This window comes from Bubalus bubalis, chromosome 4 (genome assembly GCF_019923935.1).
Source record: "Bubalus bubalis isolate 160015118507 breed Murrah chromosome 4, NDDB_SH_1, whole genome shotgun sequence".
NCBI classification, from domain to species: Eukaryota; Metazoa; Chordata; class Mammalia; order Artiodactyla; family Bovidae; genus Bubalus; species Bubalus bubalis.
In genome coordinates this window covers 50673427-50697173 of record NC_059160.1, presented here as the reverse complement: position 1 = coordinate 50697173, position 23747 = coordinate 50673427, and the positions used below count along the sequence as shown (strand labels likewise).

General features: G+C 44.9%; 1 long non-coding RNA gene across 2 annotated transcripts; it reads right to left on the bottom strand.

Moving 5' to 3' along the window:
- Window positions 1-322: 322 nt before the first annotated feature.
- Window positions 323-23142, bottom strand: LOC123333233. Of its 2 annotated transcripts, XR_006550449.2 has the most exons (3): window positions 22412-23115; window positions 8085-8221; window positions 323-2579 (listed from the first exon to the last, which is right to left on the bottom strand). It is a non-coding gene; the product is annotated as an uncharacterized LOC123333233 (long non-coding RNA). The 2 variants fall into 2 exon arrangements; XR_006550448.2 differs by lacking the exon at window positions 8085-8221 and having other exon boundaries at window positions 22412-23142.
- Window positions 23143-23747: the final 605 nt, after the last annotated feature.

The following is a 23747-nucleotide window of genomic DNA, read 5'->3' as shown; positions in this document are numbered from 1 at the left end:
GTTCAGGCAGGCTTCTCTGGTGGTTCAGCGGTAAAGAATCTGCCTGTAATACAGGAGACCCAGGAGATGCAGTTCCATCCCTGGGTTGGTGAGATCCTCTGGAGGTGGGTGTGGCAACCCATTCCAGCATTCTTGCCTGGAGAATTTCATGTACAGAGGAACCTTGTGGGCTACAGTCCAGACACAGAGTCAGACACAACTGAAGCGACTGAGCCCTGCAGCACAGCGTTCAGGCTGTGGGACGAATAACTGAAGCCATTTTATGAGATGCCATTGAGACCATTTACAAAGATTTCTATAATAGAGCTTTTCCAATCATGTATTAGTGAGTCAACCTGTATTTATTTTTAGTGATAAAAATGGCAGCAGAATAGAACATAGAAGTCATTGCAAGAAGTAAGGGTAAATATCACATTGTGAAACTTGTTTCAGTCACATTTACATGATGTGTAGGTCATGGTTAAAAGTATTTCAGAACATTGCCTGAGTCAGACTCTCCTTTTCAGAACTTCTCCTGAGGAATGGCTTTATGGGAGTGAGTGTGGAAGTCAATGCTATTAACTGGAGGCTTTCCCAAGATTTGAAATGAGGATAGAAGAGAATCCTCCAGTATTTGGGGTTTTGTGTTTTAAAGAGGTGCAGTGATGTATGTCCGGAGAAGGCAATGGCACCCCACTCCAGTACTCTTGCCTGGAAAATCCCATGGATGGAGGACCCTGGTGGGCTGCAGTCCATGGGGTCACACAGAGTCGGACACGACTGAAATGACTTAGCAGCAGCAGCAGCAGCAGTGATGTATATCAGCCTCAGTTTTCAAGTGCTTCTGTTACCTTCCTCTCATTCTCTATCCCATCCTCCTTTTACCCATGAAGAGGTCCACTGATATGGAGTAGGAAAAAAGGAAACAGCACAGACTGGTGTGCAATAGTCATGTATGGTTTGGACAAGAATTTGCTGCTCATCAACCTCAGTGTGGATTCCCCTGGTAGGCTGCTTTTTGAAATGCCTTCACAGTGACAGGTCATGATCCTGGAACTCTCCCACTAAGATATAAATGACCAGACCTCCCTCCCATCCACAAACAGATCATCCCAATCTTCAGACAGCCATGCCAAGCATTTGAGTTGTGCACCAGGTTGCACAGGGTGGACCAGCCCCTGAGGAGTAAGCTAAGCAAGTTCCCAGGGTCTAGCTCCAAGGTCGGGATGCTAGGAGCCAACAGATTCTGCCCTACTTTTCCCCACCCATGGAAAAGTGCAGCCTTTGGGTCATTGAATAGGCCACTGAACAAATGCCCAGTTGGCCCGTGAGCCACGCCTTGCTCATTTCACTGTGGGAGGTCAGTTTCCTTTTTCTCCTAAGAATCCAACATTGAGTTTCCCAGTCCCTCTTCTCATTACACATTCCAGCTGTTTCCTGCAGCCGCCTGCCGGGGTGAGAGCACTCGGCTGGAGATATGGCTCTGAGACCAGGCTCCAGCACTCTTTAGCCATAGCTAGGTTGCAAGTCCTCTGTTTTCTTGGAGCACAGTTTCTTCATCTGCAAAATAGGAAAAGCCTCCCTGGGCTTCCCTGTAGGGCTGTGGACAGGATCAGGTGGCACTATTGCCACATTCCCTTCCGGAAGCCTGGCTGCAGTCTGTGGAAGTGGGAGGGGTAGGGCGGAGGGAGAGGCCAGGGTTGATGCTCAGACGAAATGCTGACCCAGGGATACCTACATTGTACTTGGCCCTCGGCCCACCCACAACTTTCCCAGCAATCTTGCCGCACCTTAAAACCACCCAGCGAGAAAAGGGGGAAACTATTTCCCTCAGTCAAACCCTCGGGTCCTCCCTCTGAAACCAGAGCTTCAGGGAGAGTAGCGAGTGAGTGGTGACTCAGTGTTTAGTCTGTGGCATTTTGGGAGCATAGGAAGACTCAGGGGGGTCTCGCTGAGCTTCCAAGGCCTCTCGTAGGAGTCTGTCTGGGAATGAGGCTGAGTCCGGGATGACTGAGGCTGAGGGGACATGCTGTCCAAAGCAGTGAGGAGGGAAAGGTTTAAAAGGCTGCCCTGAGCCTGCAAGTTGGGGTCAAACATGGGATGGGCTGGGGTCAACGTGGAAGACCTTCCAAATGGAGGTTTCTGGAGCCAATGTGAGGCTGTTTGGCAATCAGAGAGCTTCTTCCCCAGTGGATCCCCAGAAGAGAATGTAAACAGCCCGTGGTCTCCTCAGGACCCCATGCATGACTAAAGCTGGGAAGGAAGAGCCCTGACCCACCTCCCACCTCCCAGGCTCCTGTCAGACCCCCCACCTCGAACCCTGGGAGAAATGGTCCCCCCAAGTCTCAGCCCCATCCAGGGGAGGAAAGTGCAACAGAAGAAACGTCTGCTCCTCTTCACGGGAGTAAAATGGCCTCTGTGTGTGCATCTCTGCTTCCCCCTCAGGCCTCTGCTCTCCCAGCTCTCTTTCTTCCCGACTTTTATAAACATAATATGTGATGCTTGGGCTCACAAGCCAAATCCTGGAGATATCTGGGTGGGTCTGGCATACGTGGTTCATTTGCTCCATGAAGGCCTGGCTGCCAGGTTGAAACACATCCCTAGAAAGAGGCAGGGAAAGAAGAGGAAGCAGGGCTGAGTTGGAGGTGTGAGGAACCCAGGGAATGAGGGACACGCCAGGCTCACACTCTGGAGGAGTCACCACCTCCTCAGCCCACGCGCTTAGTGACAACTGGGGACACTTTGATTTGTCCCTTCCTGATGTTGCAATCTCCCCAGCCCCAAGCCATGGTTTCCACCTGCACCTTATTTCTTCCAAAGTTTAATGCCAGGACTCAGCAAGTCATAAATAATGGTAAAATAAAGAATACTGGTGGATGTTAAATCATTTAATACATCAGGCTGACCAGACATCTCCCCCTTTAACTGAAGGGGCCAGTGACAGCAAAAGCAGCTGTTGGCTGATGGCCACTAGCCATTCACGCCATGCATTTTGACCAACCCAGATCAAATCTGAGCACACGTAATTATCTTTTCCTAGCGTTATTGCAAAGTCCTCTCTCGGGTTTTCCCTTTTATCTCCCAGCCTCTCTTTTCCTAGTCGTATCAGCCCATGTGCTTCATAGGATACCGGTGATACTCATGCAGATGAATTGCTTTGGATGCAAGGGGATAAGTCCAGGAATAAAATCGTCTTTGTGTCAAAGGAAGATAGAAGATGCTCAACCCCGTATCTTCATAACACTTCATTTTATCACCGCCTGACATGATAGTCTGTGTGTTATATGCATATTCTGGCTCCTCCATTAAAAGATAAACTCCATGAGGATGGAGACCTTGACTTTCAGGGTTGATTGCTCACTGTATCCCTAGTGCCCAGGACAATGCCTGGAACCTAGTAGGTGTTCAGTGAATATTTATTCAATGAATGGATGGTTGGCTGAATCTCTCTGATCAGATTGGATTATGAATGACAAGTGAAATGTCTAACCGCACAAACACAACGGGCACAAGTGTGCATGTACAATCACACACAAGACTGGGAGAGTTTGTGTGAATATGTAATGATAATGATAATATTAATTCTGACAATAATAGCTAAAAGTCAAGCCTCTCTATGTCACGAAGTGTGCTAAGCATGTACCAGCCTTGTATCAGTGAATATTCACAATGTCTTGCCCTACCTTAAAGATGACAAAACTCTCAGAGAGTAAGTGACTTGGCAAAATCAAGACTTAGTTGAGAACAGAGCCAAGACAGGAGACAGATCCATCTGCCTATAAATTCCATGCTTTTTAACCATGATATGCTTCTCAAGGTCATCATTTCATTCAAGAATTTATTGTGTCCAGCAAAATAGTCTACAATTATTATTCAACTTCTCATGGTACCTAATCTCCATCACTAAATTAGAACTTCACAGAGTTAGGGACTATATCTTATTTCTCTATTATATTACAAGCAGAACCCAGTACTATGAGCTGACCAGAGCAGATACACAATACATGTCTATTCAATTAATTAATTAATATAACCATAGAGCACATCATGAAAGAGAACTCAACTATAGATGACCTTCGAAGAAAAAGAAATGATAAGACAGAGGTGTCAAAATGGCCTTCAGTCAGTTCAGTTCAGTCGCTCAGTCGTGTCCGACTCTTTGTAACTCCATGGACTGCAGCACGCCAGGTTTCCCTGTCCATCACCAACTCCCGGAGCTTACTCAAACTCATATCCATTGAGCCGATGATGCCATCCAACCATCTCATCCTCTGTCATCCCCTGCCTTCTCCACCTTCAATCATTCCCAGCATCCGGGTTTTTTCAAATGAGTCAGGTCTTCGCATCAGGTGGCCAAAATATTGGAGCTTCAGCTTCAGCATCAGTCCTTCCAATTCAGGGCTAATTTCCTTTAGGATGGATGGTTAGATCTTGCAATCCAAGGGACTCTCAAGAGTCTTCTCCAACATCACAATGCAAAAGCATCAATTCTTCAGCGCTCAGCTTTCTTTATAGTCCAACACTCATATCCATACATGACTACTGGAAAAACCAAAGCTTTGACTAGACGGACCTTTGTCGGCAAAGTATTGTCTCTGTTTTTAATATGCTGTCTAGGTTGGTCATAACTTTTGTTCCAAGGAGCAAGCATCTTTTAATTTCATGGCTGCAGTCACCATCTGCAGTGATTTTGGAGCCCCCCAAAATAAAGTCTGTCACTATTTCCATTGTTTCCCCATCTATCTGCCATGAAGTGATGGGACCAGATGCCATGATTTTAGTTTTCTGAATGTTAAGTTTTAAAACAACTTTTTCACTCTCTTCTTTCACTTTCATCTTTAGTTCTTCTTCGCATTCTGCCATAAGTGTGATGTTACCTGAATATCTGAGGTTATTGATATTTCTCCTGGAAATCTTGATTCCAGTTTGTGCTTCATCCAGTCCAGCATTTCAAACGATGTACCCTGCATATAAGTTAAATAAGCAGGGTGACAATATACAGCCTTGATGTACTCCTTTCCCAATTCGGTACCAGTCTGTTGTTCCATGTCCAGTTCTAACTGTTGATTCTTGACCTGCATACAGATTTCTCAGGAGGCAGGTCAGGTGGTCTGGTATTCTCATCTCTTTCAGAATTTTCCACAGTTTGTTGTGATCCACACAGTCAAAGGCTTTGGCATAGTCAACAAAGCAGAAGTAGATGTCTTTCTGCAACTCTCTTGCTTTTTCCATGATCCAGCGGATGTTGGCAATTTGATCTCTGATTCCTCTGCCTTTTCTAAATCCAGCTTGAACATCTGGAAGTTCTTGGTTCACGTACTATTGAAGCCTGGCTTGGAGAATTTTGAGCATTACTTTGCTAGCGTGTGAGAGGAGTACAGTTGTGCAGTAGTTTGAGCATTCTTTGGCATTGCCTTTCTTTGGGATTAGAATGAAAACTGACCTTTTCCAGTCCTGTGGCCACTGCTGAGTTTTCCAAATTTGCTGGCATATTGAGTGCAGCACTTTTACAGCATCATCTTTTAGGATTTGAAATAGCTCAGCTGGATCCATCACCTCCAAAATGGTCCTACCTGGTTGGAAATCTCTCCTTGGCAGGGCCAAGTTTTTTTTCTCTTTATATTTTCAGTTGTTCATAAAATTCTTGGCATCATGTTTATTGCATGTATTAAAGAAAAACTGGTTCATAACCTGGGGTCTCACACAGTGGAAGAACTGAATAGTCTTGGGGAGGATTTTATCTAGAATGCTGAAGGTTTTGATGGATAAGCACCTCATATAATGTCTAGCCTGTACCATATACTCCAAAAATTCACTAAATTGGTGGTAGCCTCATAGTACCTGGCACAATATTTGACAAAGAGTGAGTATTCAATAACTGGTTACTAAATTATATGATCAAATGATTTTTGCTGATCTAATAAAAAGTTTCCATTTATTGAGCCAGGCACTTGAATTAATCATCTCATTTAATCCACATATTACTCTATGGAGTAGGTGTTTTTTTAAAATCTATATTTTACAGATAAAGAAACTGAGGCTCAAAAAGGTCAAGAAATCTCTCTAAGGTCCCACAGGTAGAAATTAAATTGTTTAATTCCAAAGGTTCAGCCTTTGGAATGCTAACAGGATAGGATGATGCTTGGTGCTGCCCTGTTAGCTCCTTCTGGCAGAAGCAACGTGACCTGACAACATTGTTTAGTGACTAAATCAACATGACTCTTTTGCGACCCCATGGACTGTAGCCTGTCAGGCTCCTCTTTCCATGGGATTTTCCAGGTAAGAATACTGAAGTGGGTTGCCATTTCCTTCTTCAGGGGATCCTCCTGACACAGGGATCAAACCTGTGTCTCCTGCATTGGCAGGCGAGTTCTTTATCACTGAGTCACCAGGGATGGTCCTGGAAATACCCACATCCATGAGCCCACTTTCTGGAAAGAACATCAGGTACATGGCAGAGACTTAAGGGAGCACCATCTTCTGACTTCCCTGTGACCCACAGCCAGAATCCCCCATGTTCTCCTGCCCTTGCAATAACAACTTCAAGTCTCAGGTAGGAACATAAAAGGTTGAAGGCTCTTTGTCCACAAGGGTGTCCAGTACCTAAGTTCTTTGCTTTCATTGTGTGGTTTAGGGGTCTCAGAACTGTGTGATGTGTATACTGATTTTATTCCCATCCTTTGGAGGAAGAAATTGAGGCTTAGGGAGGTTGAGTTTACTTGTCCAAGTTCACATTGCTGGGAAGTGGCAGAGCTGGGTTTCAAACTCAGTTCAAGTGGCTTCCTAAGCTCTTCACCACCACGACTGCTTTATTTAATTTTACAGTCAAGGCATTACTATTTTATTTTATTGAAGCAGTGTTGTGTTCATTTCTGCTGTATAACAAAATGACTCAGTTTTATATATATATATATATTCTTTTTCATGTTCTTTTCCATTACAGTTATCATAGGATATTGAATATAGTTCCCTGTGCTATACAGTAGGACCTTGTTGTTTATCCACCCTCTATAACAATTTGCCTCTGCTATTTGCTCCTTGGAAGGAAAGTTATGACCAACCTAGATAGCATATTGAAAAGCAGAGATATTACTTTGCCTACAAAAGTCCATCTAGTCAAGGCTATGGTTTTTCCAGTGGTCATGTATGGATGTGAGAGCTGGACTGTGAAGAAAGCTGAGCGCTGAAGAATTGATGCTTTTGAACTGTGGTGCTGGAGAAAACTCTTGAGAGTCCCTTGGACTGCAAGGAGATCCAACCAGTCCATCCTAAAGGAGATCAGTCCTGGGTGTTCATTGGAAGGACTGATGCTGAAGCTGAAACTCCAATATTTTGGCCACCTCATGTGAAGAGTTGACTCATTGGAAAAGACCCTGATTCTGGGAGGGATTGGGGGCAGGAGGAGAAGGGGACGACAGAGGATGAGATGGCTAGATAGCATCACCGACTCAATGGACATGAGTTTGGGTGAACTCTGGGAGTTGGTGATGGACAGGGAGGCCTGGTGAGCTGCGATTCATGGGGTCGCAAAGAGTCGGACACGACTGAGCGACTGAACTGAACTGAACTGAAGCAACAGCAAGAGAAGGAAACACATGTGCAGAGTAAGAAATGCAGGTGCTAAGTGGAATGCCTTTTAGCAGGTAGGATTAGACCCCTTCAAATAACATTGCGAAACCTATAAAAACCTGTTGGAAAATGAATAATTTAAAGAGATGGCTCTAGGTGTTTTCCAGAAATAAGCATGTTACGTTGTTATCATTAGAATCAACATTGTCAGAGCAAGTCTTACACATTCATTAAGCTGGCAAATGCTTCTGAGTACAATTTAGGTACTCAGGGAGTGATCAGAATAACTCCTAACATCCGTATGAATTTATGGTGCATGTTGATTTTTCACATATACCGTATTGCTTTGTCCTTACCACAAACCATTGAGACGTACAGGATTTTCATTCAGAATTAAGGAGATGAATGTTAAGATTTTAGGTTTTCTGAATTAAAAGGATTTGATTTTTCAATTACTCTTAAATGTAACAATAATAATACATATAATATTAATAATGGAAATTAAGGGAATAGCCTGGCAAAGCAGATATACTCACCTTTCACATCTGCCTGGGCCTTGTGTGATATGTTGGCTTCTTGTATTTTGTAAGAGATGATGAACAGTGAGTTAAAAATGGATGTGATTCTTCCCTAATGGATGAGTATATTCAGGTGAGGTAATGGTGTTGCCTGTCTGAAGAAAATGCATTTGTGCATTCATCAAATACAAGGACATAAGGCTTTGCTGGCACATGACAAGTTTTTGTGCAAATTCCCAAAAGGCACCTCATCTTTACCCCAGGTAAAGACATATTTACTGACCAGCACAGCACTGTCCAGATTTAGCTCCCATTCATCCCTCAGGCCAGATACCTTTGTCCAGTGTACAAATTGTTTACCCAAAGCAAAGACTCATATCTAGAGGAGGGGATGATGTATATAAGCGGATCATTGCAGCAATGTAATTAATATAATAAAAGATTTGAGAAAGGAACTTCAGGAGGATTAACTAGGAGTTGTGTTCAAAATTTTGCTTTTAATACTACTGTTGAGTACTTTTAACAGTAGTACTCCTGTTGAGGTTTGAGAGAGCCCAACTAGTGTTCTTTTTCCCTGACCCTGAACCAATTGAGAGACAAAATTTTAAAATAAACTGATATTAGAGAATGTGACTTTAAGCCTATGAGCAAGTAGACATTTTCTTACTAAACCTCAGAAAGAGACCAATTTATACGTCTGATTAGTTACCAGTCACATTAGGTTTTCACTACCTTCACCCCACCTGGACCCACACTGGGGCCTGGTCACATCAAACTCAGTGTTTGGAGAATCCAGGCAGAATGTGTGTTCCTACAAAGTGAATTACACATGAGAAATGAGGAAGAAGAGATGGAGATACCCATTCCCAGTTCCTTATCCCCAGTTCAAAAATTCAAAAGGCCAGGAATTATAGCAGAATTACTCCCCCATGAAAAGAAACATCAAAAATGGGGAAGGACTTTCACTCTACCCTGCTCTCATCTAACAAATATGAAGATGTTATCCCGCCCCAGCACTAGATCACAAGCAGGGACCATGTCTGTTCTACTCTTTACTTTTTCTCCAGTATCCATCACAGCCCTTGGTGCACAGTAGACCCTCAATAAATACATTTAAAAAAAACAATGATTAGGGACTTAACTGGTGGTCCAGTGGTTGAGAATCCACCTGCCAATGCAGGGCACATGAGTTTGATCCCTAGCCCAGGAAGATTCCACAAGCTACAGGGCAACTAAGCCCATGAGCCACAACCACTGAAGCTCATGAGCTCTAGAGCCTGTGCTCCTCAACAAGGGAAGCCACCACCACAAGAAGCCCGCACACCACAAGGAAGAGTAGTCTCTGTGAGCTGCAACTAAAGAAAGCCGACATGCAACCACAAAGACCCAGTGCAGCGCTCAGTCACTCCAGTTGCGTCTGACTCTTGCAACCCTGTGGACTGCAGCCTGCCAGGCTCCTCTGTCCATGCGATTTTCCTGGCAAGAATACTGGAATGGGTTGCCATTCCCTTCTGCAGGAGCTCATCCCCACCCAGGGATCAAACCCACATCTCCTGCATTGCAGGTGGTTTCTTTACTGTTGAGCCACCAGGGGAGCCCAAGCAAGACCCAGTGCAGCCAAAAATAAATAAATAAAATTTTTAAATGATTAAAAGTTGTCTGAAAAGCTCAGGAAAAGCCTTCAGAAAGGCAAAGTCATGTGAGTTAAGCCTTAAAGAATCAGTAGCCAAGATAAAGCAGTGATGGAGGGGAATTGCAGGGACATGAATAGAAGCAGCAGGATCTGTGAAAAGGCGAAGATGGGAGGTGATACAGGGGAAACCAAGTGGTGAGATGCCTCAGATGCCAATCAGAACAGTATTGGAAAAGAAAGAAAAATAAACAAGGGTGGGCTGTGGATTCACGGAATAATGTCTGGGTAAACAGAACAGTATGGAGAAGGCAATGACACCCGACTCCAGTACTCTTGCCTGGAAAATCCCATGGACGGAGGAGCCTGCTGGGCTGCCGTCTATGGGGTCGCACAGAGTCGGACACGACTGAAGCGACTTAGCAGCAGCAAACAGAACAGTATAGCAGTGTAGCTGAGACCCCTTACAAACCTGCCTCCTCAAGCCTCCTATTCAAATGCCCATGGAGATGTACCAAAGGGCAAAATCATCCTCAACAGAGTGAACAGAAGATTGTAGATTACATCATTCCTGGGAGAAGTTCCACCATCCACTTTATGGAAGGAGATGCTGCTATAAAGTACGTTCTACAGTTTTGTTTCTCATGCTCCACCTTGAAGCAGAAGAGCGGAACCCCCAAAGGGCAGACACCAACACTGCCGCTCACACTGCCATTCCCTTTTAATGGGCAAAGACTTTATTTATTTCTTTTTCTTTTCTCTTTTTGTAACACTTTATTTAATTGAAGTATGGGTGATTTACAACATCGTGTTAATTTCTCCTGTACAGCAAAGTGATTCAGTTTTATACACACACATGCAAAGGTGCATAAAAGAGAAAAATGTTGAATTATGTGCTGCTTAGAAGAGTTTCACCTAGAAGAAAATGGCTTAAAATGGTTAAAAACAAAAAGATGAGTATATCATTGACCCGTGGACTTGTCTGGGCTAGGGCAGGCAGGAAAATCCATTCATGAATTCTCATTGTGACACCATAGCAACTAACTCCAGGAAAAATCATAACCAAGGCCAGTAAAATCAAACTACCACAGTCATTACTTAATCTTTCTGTCTTCCTCCTGGCTTCCATCTTTGATTGCTACTGCCCGTGTGCCTCTTACCTGCCTCCAGGATGCTCACCTACCTGGGCATGCTGGCCTGCATTCAAGTGTATCATGAAAGCTCTCTTACACTGAACTGGGCACTAACTCTTCCTTGTACAAGGCCATCCTCCTGTTCTACCAGTGTTCTCTTCTGGCCACAAAAGGTAAATGAAGTGTGTGGGAGTTGTCCAACCTCGATTTTTTCTACAAGTCAATCTTTTAAATACACAGCCCAACCCAGGACCTCTGTGTCCTCAGATACAAGAGCAGACACGAACAAAGAGGAAGCAAGGGCGCCAATAGTCATATCAGATGATACAGAAAGCAAAGTAAAAGTGCTTTGCTTTTGGGACAAAGAGGGTTATTTTATTTTTAAATGTATCTATTTATTTTTGGGTGTGCTGGTCTTTCTTGCTGCTCGGGCTTTTCTTCAGTTGTGATTCGTGGGCTTCTCATGGACGTGACTTCTCTTGTCACTGAGCACAGGCTCCAGGGTGCATGGGCTTCAAGATTTGCAGCTCAGTAGCTGTAACTTAGTAGCTCTGCAGCATATGGGACCTTTCCAGATCAGGGATCGAACCCGTGTCTCCTGCATTGACAGGCAGATTCTTTACCATTGAGCTGCCAGGGAAGCCCATTGAGGGTCATTTTAAATGGATACATGGTAGACTCCACCACAAAGACATCACTAATTTTTATGGACCCAGTATTCATAAAGTGAAAACTGCCATTGCTAATCTCAGTCCCTCTCATTTCTCTTTGTATTGTGACAACCTCCCAGCTTGTCTCCTACCTTCTCTCCTGGGACTCTGTAATCTCACTCCCTACTGAAGACAGAAAAGATTTTTAAATGCATTCTGTGAGTGTCGGGGCTGTGAGAGCAGGGATTACACTTTACGTTGTTCCTTCTTAAAACTCAGCACCCAGCACCAGTGCCTGGCACCTGTTAGGTCTACCTAAATGTATTAGAGTAAATAAGAGAAGAGTTTGGGGTGGGGGTGGGGGGGGACATGGAGGAAGTGAAAGGAAGGAAAAGAGGAAGGCAGGGAGGGAAGGACCACTTAGAAGAGGCAAGGACAGAGAACTAGTAAATGTCATCAGCACGAGGAAAGAAATGGAGTAAGACTCCATCAGGGAGAAAAGTGAAAGTCGCTCAGTTGTGTCTGACTCTTTGCAACCGCATGGATATACAGTCCATGGAATTCTCCAGGCCAGAATACGGGAGTGAGTAGCCGTTTCCTTCTCCAGGGGATCTTCCCAACCCAGCGATCAAACCCAGGTCTCCTGCATTGCAGGCAGATTCTTTACCAGCTCAGACACAAGGCAAGCCCAAGAATACTGGAGTGGGTAATCTATCCCCTCTCCAATGGAACTTCCTGACCAGGAATCAAACAGGGGTCTCTTGTATTGCAGATGGATTCTGTACCAACTGAGCCATCAGGGAAGCCCTCAGGGAGAAAGGGAGAGTCAATAGATGAGTGTTCCCTGAGTCTTCTGTTGGGGGATCCTGGAGTTTGCTCCCAGAAATCTTCCATCCCTTTGAGAGTCTGAGACCCTCAAAGGGATGGAGCCAAGCCAAGAAGGTCTGTCAAATGAATCAAGTATTTGAAACAAAGACACCCTAAAATCCAGGAATTCTGGTCATTTGTCCCTGTAACCCACATGTGTGTGTGCATGCTAAGTCATTTCAATCATGCCTGACTCTTTGCAACCCCATGGACTGCAGCCCGCCAGGCTCCTCTGTCAGTGGGATTCTCCAAGCAAGAATATCGGTGTGGGTTGCCATGCCCTCCTCCAGGGAATCTTACCAACCCAGGAATCAAACCCATGCCTCTTAGATCTCCTGCACTGGCAGGCAGGTTCTCTACCACTAGCACTACCTGGGGAGCCCTGTACCCACATGGGACAGACCAAAGCCAGACCCAGAATGAAGCCACAGAAATTCAATGCACTCCACTGGAGAAGCAAACTAAACAGCCCATTTCACTTTCATTTGTCCTTTCAGGGGACATGAACCTTATGTGAGAGTTGCAGGTTTGAAGAGACGAATCCACCCAGTAAATAATGACGGGTCCTGTCACCTTGTGTTCACCATCATGGCTGTCCAGGATTGTCATCTTGGGGCCTCCAAGATGCTTCTTCTTAAGGACAGAAAGAAGCTCACATTCCTGCTCTCTGCTCCACCCAACCTCTCTTCTTTCCCTTCTCCCCCATCCTACCTCTCCCTAAACACACACACACACACACACACATACACATATACACAGCACCCACCCCCACTCCTTCACTAACACACAAACAGCTGTGTTCTCATGATTGGAATGATATGAGATCTATTTATTTGGGCTTAAGAAGAAAATGTTTATAATTCACAAAATCAATGAATGGTTTCCTAGCAACTTCTTGTATAACTATTATGAAATAATATTCTTTCACTTTCTCCCTTAGTCGCTCTCTCTCTCTCTCCCTCTTTCCCTCCCTTCCCTTCCCTCTCTCCGTTTCTCTCTCACATCCTCTCCCTGACCACCAAGGAGTCTTTTTCTATTTTAAATAACAACACATTGAGGGTTTGATTTTAAAAAACTGCAAATCTCTTCCTATAAAAACACATGTAAATATCACACTTCTGTGCATACAATTCAAGGAGTTCATAGCACCCCTGAAACCTACCCATGGAACCCACTTAATAACCCTTTCCTACACAGGTAACATCCCCTTAGTTTGACTTCTCTCTTATCCTGACAAGGAAAAAAAAAAATGGCTATGGGGTGGTTATTCTGGCAAAAACTTCATGAACTAAGCTTACTTCAAACTACCTCCTCCACCCGTCCCCAGCATTACACATTCTAATCCCAAAGCATCGTTTCGCCTGCCCAGCAGCATCTGTTCTGCCTGTCTCTCCCTGCTTCCCTCCAGCTAGCTAGCTGGCAGCTAGCACATGTGAACACACTTTATGATTGCCTGAGAAAATGCCATTAACACAAGGCACCTGCAAAGCTTTCAATATCACCAGTCTTCTCTCTCGGCCCGAGCCACCGCTGGGTGTTGGTGAGAGCCACGGCCAAATGCAAATGCTGGGATACCCTGCTCTCCCACACTCCTAAACACAGCCCAAGGTTGACTTCACTGCTTCATGAGGCCCAGGGGCCTTGTAAATGTCAGCTGGTTTGGGGATAACCAGTCACTTCAACATCATCAAGCTGGAACATCTCCTTGATCAATCCTTTATAAAATGAGAAACAGAATAAAGGCAGATGCTAACAATGATCTCTTAGTATTTATTATGATTACGTTCCAGGCACTGGGTTAGATGCTTACCTTACATATCCTTCTTTTGTCTAAGGTATCACTTCCAGGAGTCAGTATGGTGTGGAAATTAAATAGGCAGCCTCTAGAGACAGAGTCGGAGAAGGCAATGGCACCCCACTCCAGTACTCTTGCCTGGGAAATCCCATGGACGGAGGAGCCTGGAAGGCTGCAGTCCATGGGGTCACTGAGGGTCGGATACCACTGAGCGACTTCACTTTCACTTTTCACTTTCATGCATTGGAGAAGGAAATGGCAACCCACTCCAGTGTTCTTGCTTGGAGAATCCCAGGGACGGGGGAGCCTAGTGGGCTGCCAGCTATGGGGTCGCACAGAGTCGGACACGACTGAAGTGACTTAGCAGCAGCAGCAGAGACAGAGCAAACTGCTTGGAAGCCCATGTCTGCTACACACCAGCTATGTGACTTTGGCCAAGTTGTTTAGCCTCTCTGTTCTTCAGTTTTTCATCTATAAAAGAACTCTCCTTTTACATCATTTACATTATTATTCTAACAATGCTTTCAAATATCTCTGTTATAGGGTTGTCACAAGGATTAAGAGAACCATTAAATATATGACATTTGGAACAACCTAGGACTTCCCCGGTGGCTCAAATGATAAAGAGTCTGCCGGCCAGTTTAGGAGCCATATGAGATGCAGTTTCAATCCCTGCATCAGGAAGATCTCCTGGAGGAGGAAGTGGCAACCCAATCCAGTATTCTTGTTAGGATAACCCCATGGACAGAGGAGCCTAGCAGGCTACAGTCCATGGGGTTGCAAAGAGTTGGACACGAATGAAGAGATTGAACACACACACGAACTGGCAGCAGTTAAGTGCCTGATAAATGTAAGCCAGTACCACTCTATCCATTTTACAGATTATAACACAAAGCCTGAGAGAGGTGAAGTGACTCTCTCAAGTCATACTTCTCAATTACATCTCTGACAAGTGATCCTAAGGCATGGAGTCATAACAAATTTGTGATGCTTCCAATCTTGCTTGAATTCCAAACCCTTAGAAATGCTCGCCTTTTCAAAGTCAGTTGTTATAATATCACATTATTCCCACGGTATTTCTGTTAAAAATGCAAACCTGCATCTAACTTATAAGGAAACATCAGATAAATCCAAATTGAGAGCCATTTTAAAAATAACTGGCCCCCACTCTTGACAAACATCAAGGTCATGAAAGACAAAACTGAGGACAATCTTACGTTTCAAGAACTAAAGAGACTTCACAATTATATTCAACACAGGAGCCTGAAATGGATTCAGAGTTAGAAAAATGTTTTTTTCCTTTGCTATAAAGGATATCATTAGGCCAGCTGGAAAAACTGAACAAGATCTGTGAATTACAAATAACATACATCAATGTGACTTGCCTGATTTTGATCACTGCGAGAGACAGTCCTTGTTCTGGAGGGAATACACACTGAAGTAGTCAGAGGTAAGGGGACATTGTGTCTGCAACTTCCTCTCAAGAAAGTCAGAAAAAGAAATGATAATATGTATATAGAGAGAATGACAAGGTGAATCTAGTAAAATGCAAACTTTGGGGAAATCTAAGAATATTGGGGGAATCTTTGTAATATACTTGCTACTTTTCTACATCTAGATTTTTTAGATCTGGAATTACTTTGAAATAAAGTGGTTTGGATGGGCTTCCATGGTAGCACAAGGAATCCACCTGCAATGCAGGAGATGTGGGTTCAGTCCCTGGGTCGGGAAGATCCCCTGGAGAAGGAAATGACAACCCAATCCAGTATTCTTAGCTGGGAAATTCCAAGGACAGATCAATCTGTCAGGTTACAGTCCATGAGACTGCAAGGAGTTGAACACAACTGAGCCACGAAACAAGAACAAAGACAAAGTGTTTTGGAAAAAGAAAAGACAAAGCATCAGTCTTTGTCCATGATTGCCCCTGAGCATGCTAGCTGTGGGGCATGTTTTCTTACATTCTTACCTATAGACACAGCCTCATTCCAGAGAAGGCTTCCTTCTTGATGTTAAGACCATAGATATGCTTTTCCAAGAGAGAAAATACTCCTAAACCTTCCACTGGACCCTTCACATTAAATGAGAGACTTTTAAAATTAGAAGGCATTGTTCTTTTTTGTCCAAGAGGATGTAACAATTCCTTATCCCTTTCCCCACTCCTAAAAAAAAAATGTTCATGGCTACACTCATCATCTAACACCCACTCACAAAACCCTTTTTTGTCTGCCAGATTTTCACAGGCTTCTAAAGAATGCGGTGAATTTGCTATTGCTGAATGTGGTTCATTTGAGCAAAATTCCTCAACCCCCTATTTCCATCCTCGCTTTCATCATCCCTGCCCTTTTCTCTAATAGGTCACTTAAAAACAGGACCAGAGAATGAGAGGAGGAATGGCAAGGGCGAGGGGGGAGGCTGCAGCTCATTCCTCCGAGTAAGATTTGTTTAGTGAGCCCTTACTATGTGCTGCCAACAGGGACAGGGACCCAGCAAGAAGAAGGAGCCTGACCTGCCTGCACAGAGATTGTGCAGGCAATTGTGATGACCTAGAGGGGTAGGATGGGGTGGGGAGGTTCAAGAGGGAGGGGATAAAATGTATACGTATGTCTGATTCACTTTGTTCTACAGCAGAAACTAACATTGTAAAGCAATCATACTCCAATTTTTTTAATTAAAGTTAAAAAATAAGCATGTATGTACTTTCTTAAAGCAAAACCAAACAGCCCATAGTTAGTAGAAGGAAATAATACAGGTCAGAGCAGAAATAAATGAAATTTTAAAATGATAGAAAAGTTCAATGAAAGTAAGAGCAGTTCTTTGAAAAGATAGACAAGATTGATAAACCTTCAGCCAACCAAGAAAAAAAAATAGACCAAGGGAAAAAGAGAGAGGGTCCAAATAAATAAAATTAGAAATAAAAAGAAGTTACAAAATGACATCCCAGAAATACAAAAGACCGTAAGAATCACTAGGAACAATTATATGTCAACAAAATGGATAGCCTAGAAGAAATGGATAAATTCTTAGAAATGTACAGTCTAATATCAAAACCTCAGGTTCTAATCCAAGCTGAAATTTCTCCCTCCAGACCCTGGCCCCTCCCCACCACTCAGTTCAAGCCACACTCCAGTCTGGAAGCTGCCATTGAGGAGTGGGGACCAGAGGGTCTTTCCTCACCCTGCTCCAGCTCCTCTATTACTCCCTAATGCTGTTTCTGGTCCCTCAGGGGCAGGGGGAGAGCAGGAGTGAAAGGAAGCTCTGACTTGGTTGGTACTTGCAAAGTGGCCAGCTGTGCAGCAGATGAGAATGATTTTGTGGTGGCTGGAGATTCTCTCCTTGGTACTTCTCTCTAGCCCTTCTCTGGCCTAGGTGACCCACCCCGACTGACTGATTAGCACAACCTTCTCCCATCACCCCACACAGCCCTCAGCTCACCTCGCAGTTCCAAGGAGAGGGGTGAATCCTGCCATGATGATCTGCCATGGCTTCCTCATCCAGTCTCTGCCACTGCTCCCCTCACCATTGGCTATCCTGTCACAAGCCTCTCAAACCAGCTTCTCGCTTTTAAACTTCTCCAAGCCAGAATCTGGCAACAGTCCCTGCATCTCTCCAAACATCCCCAGGCATCCTCAAATTCTCCCAAGAGCTCTCTAATTACACTTATCTCCAACCCAATGGAGGCCTGGAGGCCAGGAGTTTGCACAACTCGGCCGGTATGGGGGCAATGGGCATATTTGCTTGCTTCCTGGTGGCCCTCTCTACTCTCTGTGAAGGGGAGCTCCCAGTCTCTGACAGCTTTCTGCACACAAAATCCCTCCTCCCCTTCTTTCCTTGCTCTGTCTCATGTCTTTCAGTTTAGTCACTCAGTCATGTCTGACTCTGCCACCCCATTGACTGCAGGATGCCAGGCCTCCCTGTCCATCACCAACTCCAGGAATTTATTCAAACTCATGTCCATTGAGTTGGTGATGCCATCCAACCATCTCATCCTCTGTCATCCCCTTCTCTTCCTGCCTTCAATGTTTCCCAGCATCAGGGTCTTTTCCAATGAGTAAGTTCTTCACGTCAGGTGGCCAAAGTATTGGAGTTTCGGCTTCAGCATCAGTCTTTCCAATGAATATTCAGGACTGATTTCCTTTAGGATGGACTGGTTGGATCTCCTTGCTGTTCAAGGGACTCTCAAGAGTCTTCTCTTAAGCACTGGCTGAATGATTGATGGCTACAGGTCACAGAGCTGGTCTGGGACCACACTGTGCATGGATGGTCTAGCACAGTGGGTCTCAACAGGGACAATTTTGTGCCCTCCTCCACTTCAGGGACATTTGACAATGTCTAGGTTGTCACACCTGGAGGGGTGTTACTGGCATCTAGAGGGTCGAGAGGTAAGGATGTTGCTAAACATTCTACAAGGAGCAGGACAGCCTTTCATAGCAAAGAACTATCTGGTGCAAAATGTCAATAGTGCCAAGATATGGAGAAACTTGGCCTTGTACCTCCCTTTATATAATGCTGGAGGGGAGTGGACAGGTGCCTCTCAGGTTTGGGACCTTGGTCAAGAGTAGAAAAAAGTCCCATTAGACGTCTGTCCTTTATTATTTATATTAAGAGCTCCTGATGGAGAGTAGCTCTAGACTGGATCAATCCAGCACCTCAACCCTGCTTCAAGGGCCCTTTGAGAGGGACTGGGGCATCCCTGGTGCCAAACTCACTGTGCTAGTCCATCTGCTTAGGCTGGCTCCCCTCATGTTCCCAAGATGGCTGCTTCACCTTCCAGACTCCGAAGTCTGGGGACAGAAGAGGGAATGTGTATGCATGCGTGAGTGCTAAGTCATTTCAGTCGTGTCCGACTCTTTGTGACCCTATGGACTGTAGCCACCAGGCTCCTCTGTCCATGAGAATCTCCAGGCAATACTGGGGTGGGTTGCCATGCCCTCCTGCAGGCGATCTTCCCAACCCAGGGATCTAACCCATGGCTTCTGCAGCGCCTGCCTTGCAGGTGGATTCTTTACCACTGAGCCACTGGGGAAGCCCCAGAAGCGGGAGTGATTATCTTTTTAATCCACAAGGATAGCTATTCACAAAGACCCTGTTGACATCCGTTCCTATCTCCCTGCCAGCACTGGGTTACGGGGCCACACCCAAACCTGCGGTGGCAAGAAGGATCCCTGGCTTTCACTAGTCAGGATTTGAGGCTGGAAGTGTCCACTCTTACCAGAACAACACAGCCACCCATGGCCTCACACTAAGTTTTGTCCAGGCAGCAAGTACAAAGTGGAAGGGTGACTGATGGATAGGAACCCAACAGTGTCTGCCACATCCTGATCCTGTGTCCCTGGCCTTCCCCTCTCACAGCTCAAACAACTTGTTCACATAGTGGCCCTAGGGCAGTGCTTCTCCAATATCAACACACATCTCTGCCACCTGGGGACAGAAGCTTCTGCACTGGGACCCTTGCAGATTTGTCCTGTGTACCACTTCCTCTGATTGCTCATGTGTGTCCTTTAAATGGCCATCATTCAGAATAGAGTTTCCCTGAGTTCCATAAGGTCTTTCTAGTGAATTATCAGATCTGGGGCCTAGGGATCATGGGAAAACAAAAACAAAAAAAAGTGAAAATGTTAGTCACTTAGTCATGTCCAAATGTTTTTGACCCCATGGGTTGTTGCCCACCAGGCTCTTCTGTCCATGGAATTCTTCCAGCAAGAATACTAGAATGGGTTGCCATTCCCTTCTCCAGGGGATCTTCCTAACCCAGGGATCAAATATGGGTCTCCCGCACTGCAGGCAGATTCTTTACTGTCTGAGCCACGAGGGAAGCCCCAGGGATCATGGGGACTGCTGAATTTGTAGCCAAATTAGGTAGGATGTGTGTAGCCTGGAGACTCCCACTTGCTTCTCACGTCTGAAGTAAGAGCCGTCTTGTTGGGGACCTGACCCTTTGACTTGTGGAACCTGATGCTAACTCCAGGTAGTTAGTGTCAGAATTGAATTGTGGGATACCCATTTGTTGGCAGAGAATTGCTGTTGGAATGCATCAATCATTAAATTGATATTATACATATACGTTTTAATCATTCCCATTTTAGAGATGAGAAACTGAGACAGAGTGGATTCACATTCTCACAATCACACAGGAGGAAGCTATAGAGCCCAAATTTACACTCAGATTTGTTTATCTCCAAAGCCTGAGCACAGTGCCAGGGGTAGTGCTAACATTTTGTTCATGTGGATGATCCTCCTGCCATTGTGCATTATTGTGCAATGCACAACAGCACTTCCCCAGCATTGGCCGGACTTGCCTGATCACCAAAATCACCTGGGGCATGTAAACAGGCATCTCCAGCCCCTCCTCTGACTCAGTAAGTTTGGGGTGGGGCCTGGGAATTTTTATTTTTAACAAGTTCCCCCCAGTGATTCTGACAATCAGGCAGTTTGGCAAACACTGCACTGCATTTACCAGCCTCCTCGCTCAGGTGTGTCCTCCTGCTCTAGAATCCAGCGCTCCTGTTGCCCAGGTTTTGACAGGGACCTGACGCATCCCTGTGCAGAGTTTCTAAGAGCTGGATATAGCCTTTTCCAATCTCCATTCTGTTGCTCATTCTTACATGGGAAGACTTTTCATGAATCAGGCAGTGTGAGTCCAACTCAGCAAGGCCAAAGCCAAAGCCATCAACAGCCCCCCTCCTGCTTCCTGCTCTTCCTCCTACGTTCTCCAGCTCAGCAAAGGACCCACCATCCACCCAAACGGCAGAGCCAGGAATCTTTGGCACATCTTCTTTGCTCCACTTTCTCCTTTACTCCTCATTTCCTGATCACAATTTTCTAGTGATTTCTACCTCCCACATAATACAAATCAAGCCCTCCTCTTCTTCTCCTCTTTCTTACTGCTTATTTGACATCCAACTCCACTTTTACCCAGACCAGATTGCTAATAAGGCTTTCTGCCATCATCTTCTGCTCCCATAGGAGACAGATTGCATAGTCCAAAGATGGTTACAGTACCTCTCGTCTCATACATTCTTCTAGAATCTTGCCACTACTCCATCAAAAGGTAGGGTTTAATATCCCTTCTCTTGAATATAGATATGCTTTTGTGACTATTTCAATCAATAGAGTATGCAAAAATGATGCTATATGACTTCTGAGGCTAATTCCTAAATGATGATTCAGATAATCCTTTACTCACTATGACACTCACTCTTGACATCTCTAGTCTCCGTCTATGCCTCCACACCAACAGTCAACTGTTCTGAGACCACCATGCTGAGAGAAAGCCCAAATTAGCTCACAAGAGAGATCTCTTGACATTGCCTTGAAACTACACAGAGAAAGAGAGATGTCTGATCAGCCCCCAGTTGCTCCAGTCCAGCACTATTAACAACTCCAGCCATCTCCAGCTACAATTTCACAAGAGACCCCAAACCAGAAGTGACCAAATGTGCCCCTCCCAAAATTCCTAATGCAAAGAAATCATGCTGCTGCTGCTAAGTTGCTTCAGTCGTGTCAGACTCTGTGCAATCCCATAGACGGCAGCCCACCAGGCTCCCCCGTCCCTGGGATTCTCCAGGCAAGAACACTGGAGTGGGTTGCCATTTCCTTCTCCAGTGGATGAAAGTGAAAAGTGAAAGTGAAGTTGCTCAGTCGTGTCTGATTCTTAGTGACCCCATAGACTGCAGCCCACCAGGCTCCTCAGTCCATGGGATTGTCTAGGCAAGAGTACTGGAGGGGAGTGCCATTGCCTTCTCCGAAGAAATCATGAGAGATAATAATAAAATAATTGTTCTAAACCAGGAAGTTTTGATAGTGACATTTTTATGCAGTTAAAGTTAACCAGAGCCTCATTCGATGGGCACACAGTGGCCAGAACTGCATGAAACATAGCTACACAAAGTGTGGCCCCTGGCCCAGGGCTGGAGAGTGAATTGTTTGTTACCAGTCAGTATAGAAAATGAGAGTAAGTATTAAGAAGCTTTCTTGGGGTGGTTTTATTGAATCTAATAATTTTAAAAATTTGGACTTTTGTTCTATCTGGATGTGGGCAGACCTGGGTTCAAAGAGCAGAAAGGAAAGCATTTTTGATTGGTTGGTCAGACACAGCCCCTTTGGGAAACAAAGCATTGAAATGATGGAGAAAGGCCTCAGGTGAGGAGCGCGAGGAGAAAGAGGACCGAGCAGAGGTGAGTGTATAAGGCGAGTCCCAATCTAACACAAGAAAAAGAGTGACACGTTCAGGGGACTAAAAGCAAGTGAGGTGTCTTTAGACAAACGCTCACCTTGAGAATCCCTTTAGCTGCAGGTCACAGGAAGCCCTTCTCCAGGGGCTTAAACAAATTGTGGTTTATTTTTCTTGTTGCATCAGAATCTTGTTGTGGAACCCCCATATCCTCTTGGCAGTGGACACTTCTTGTGCATACCAACCAGTCTTCCAGAGGCCAGAACGTACAACTCTTCGAGGGCTTTCTCCAAAGTTCCAGAAGGTCACTCTGCCCTTGGGAAGGATGAGGAGTGTGTGTTCTATATGGGCTCCCAGGTGCCTGAGCAGGATTCAGCCCCAGGTGCCCAGAGGGGTCATACTGAATAACTCACATTTATTGCCTTTCTTCTCCCCCTTGTCTTCTGCACCATGTCCCTCATCCACATTTCCAGGGATCACTTACTAAATAAACTACTTGCATTCTGCAGAGCCAAAGCAGCCTGAGCAAGATAGAGAATGGTCTGTGGTAATGCTGGAAAGTAGAGACCAGAGAGACAGAAGGGAGTAGACTTGCCTGAAGACACACAGAAACCATCACCCAGCTAAAATTAGAAGATGCACCCACGTAGTAAGACTGTCCATTTCATGAGGCTGCATTGTGCTCCCTAAGAAGTCTGGAGCAGAATGGTCAACCTCGAGTTGCCTCCAAAACCATCCTGGTGATTCTTCCTACAAAGGACTCCACCCAAATTCTTACTCCTCATGGTTTCTTCCAGTCAGGTAGCACCTACCTCAGAGCATTTTTAATGCTGAGACTCTTAGACCAAAAACAAAGGGGAAAAAATGGCTCAGAGGGGCTGGGAGTGTCCCTACTAGTATGTCCACATCAGTCAGCTTGAGTGGGAAAAACAAAGCCCTTGAAGGCACAGACTCTGCTGCATGTATGCCTCCTCTATCTGCTTGCTGTGTGACTAAAGGAAATTTTATTAATTTTTCTGTGCCTTTTCTGTAAATAGACATAAGCTCACAATGCTATCTTGCTGGGTCATTTCAAAATAAAACATGGAAAACTGCTGAAGTTGTGCCTAACACCCATTAAGTGCTCCAGTAATGGCCCATCTGCTCTCTTTCCATACATTCTCTTTCACTACAGAAGGAAAGGTCAAGGAAAGGTATATTGGCCAAATAATCAGCTGCATTGCCTGGCATTTCTCATCCCACTTGCTTCACATGATTATTTCTATGAGGTTAATACCTCATACAATATCACTGCACTCTAATACCAGGGGGTCCATAAAAAGAGGCCCAACTAAAATAAAATCATTATAATCATGGCCCAGTTTTAATCACTGGCTAGTGGGCTCCCCAGTGGTTTGATTAAGAGCCAAGCCATAGTCAAATAATCAAACTGCAGA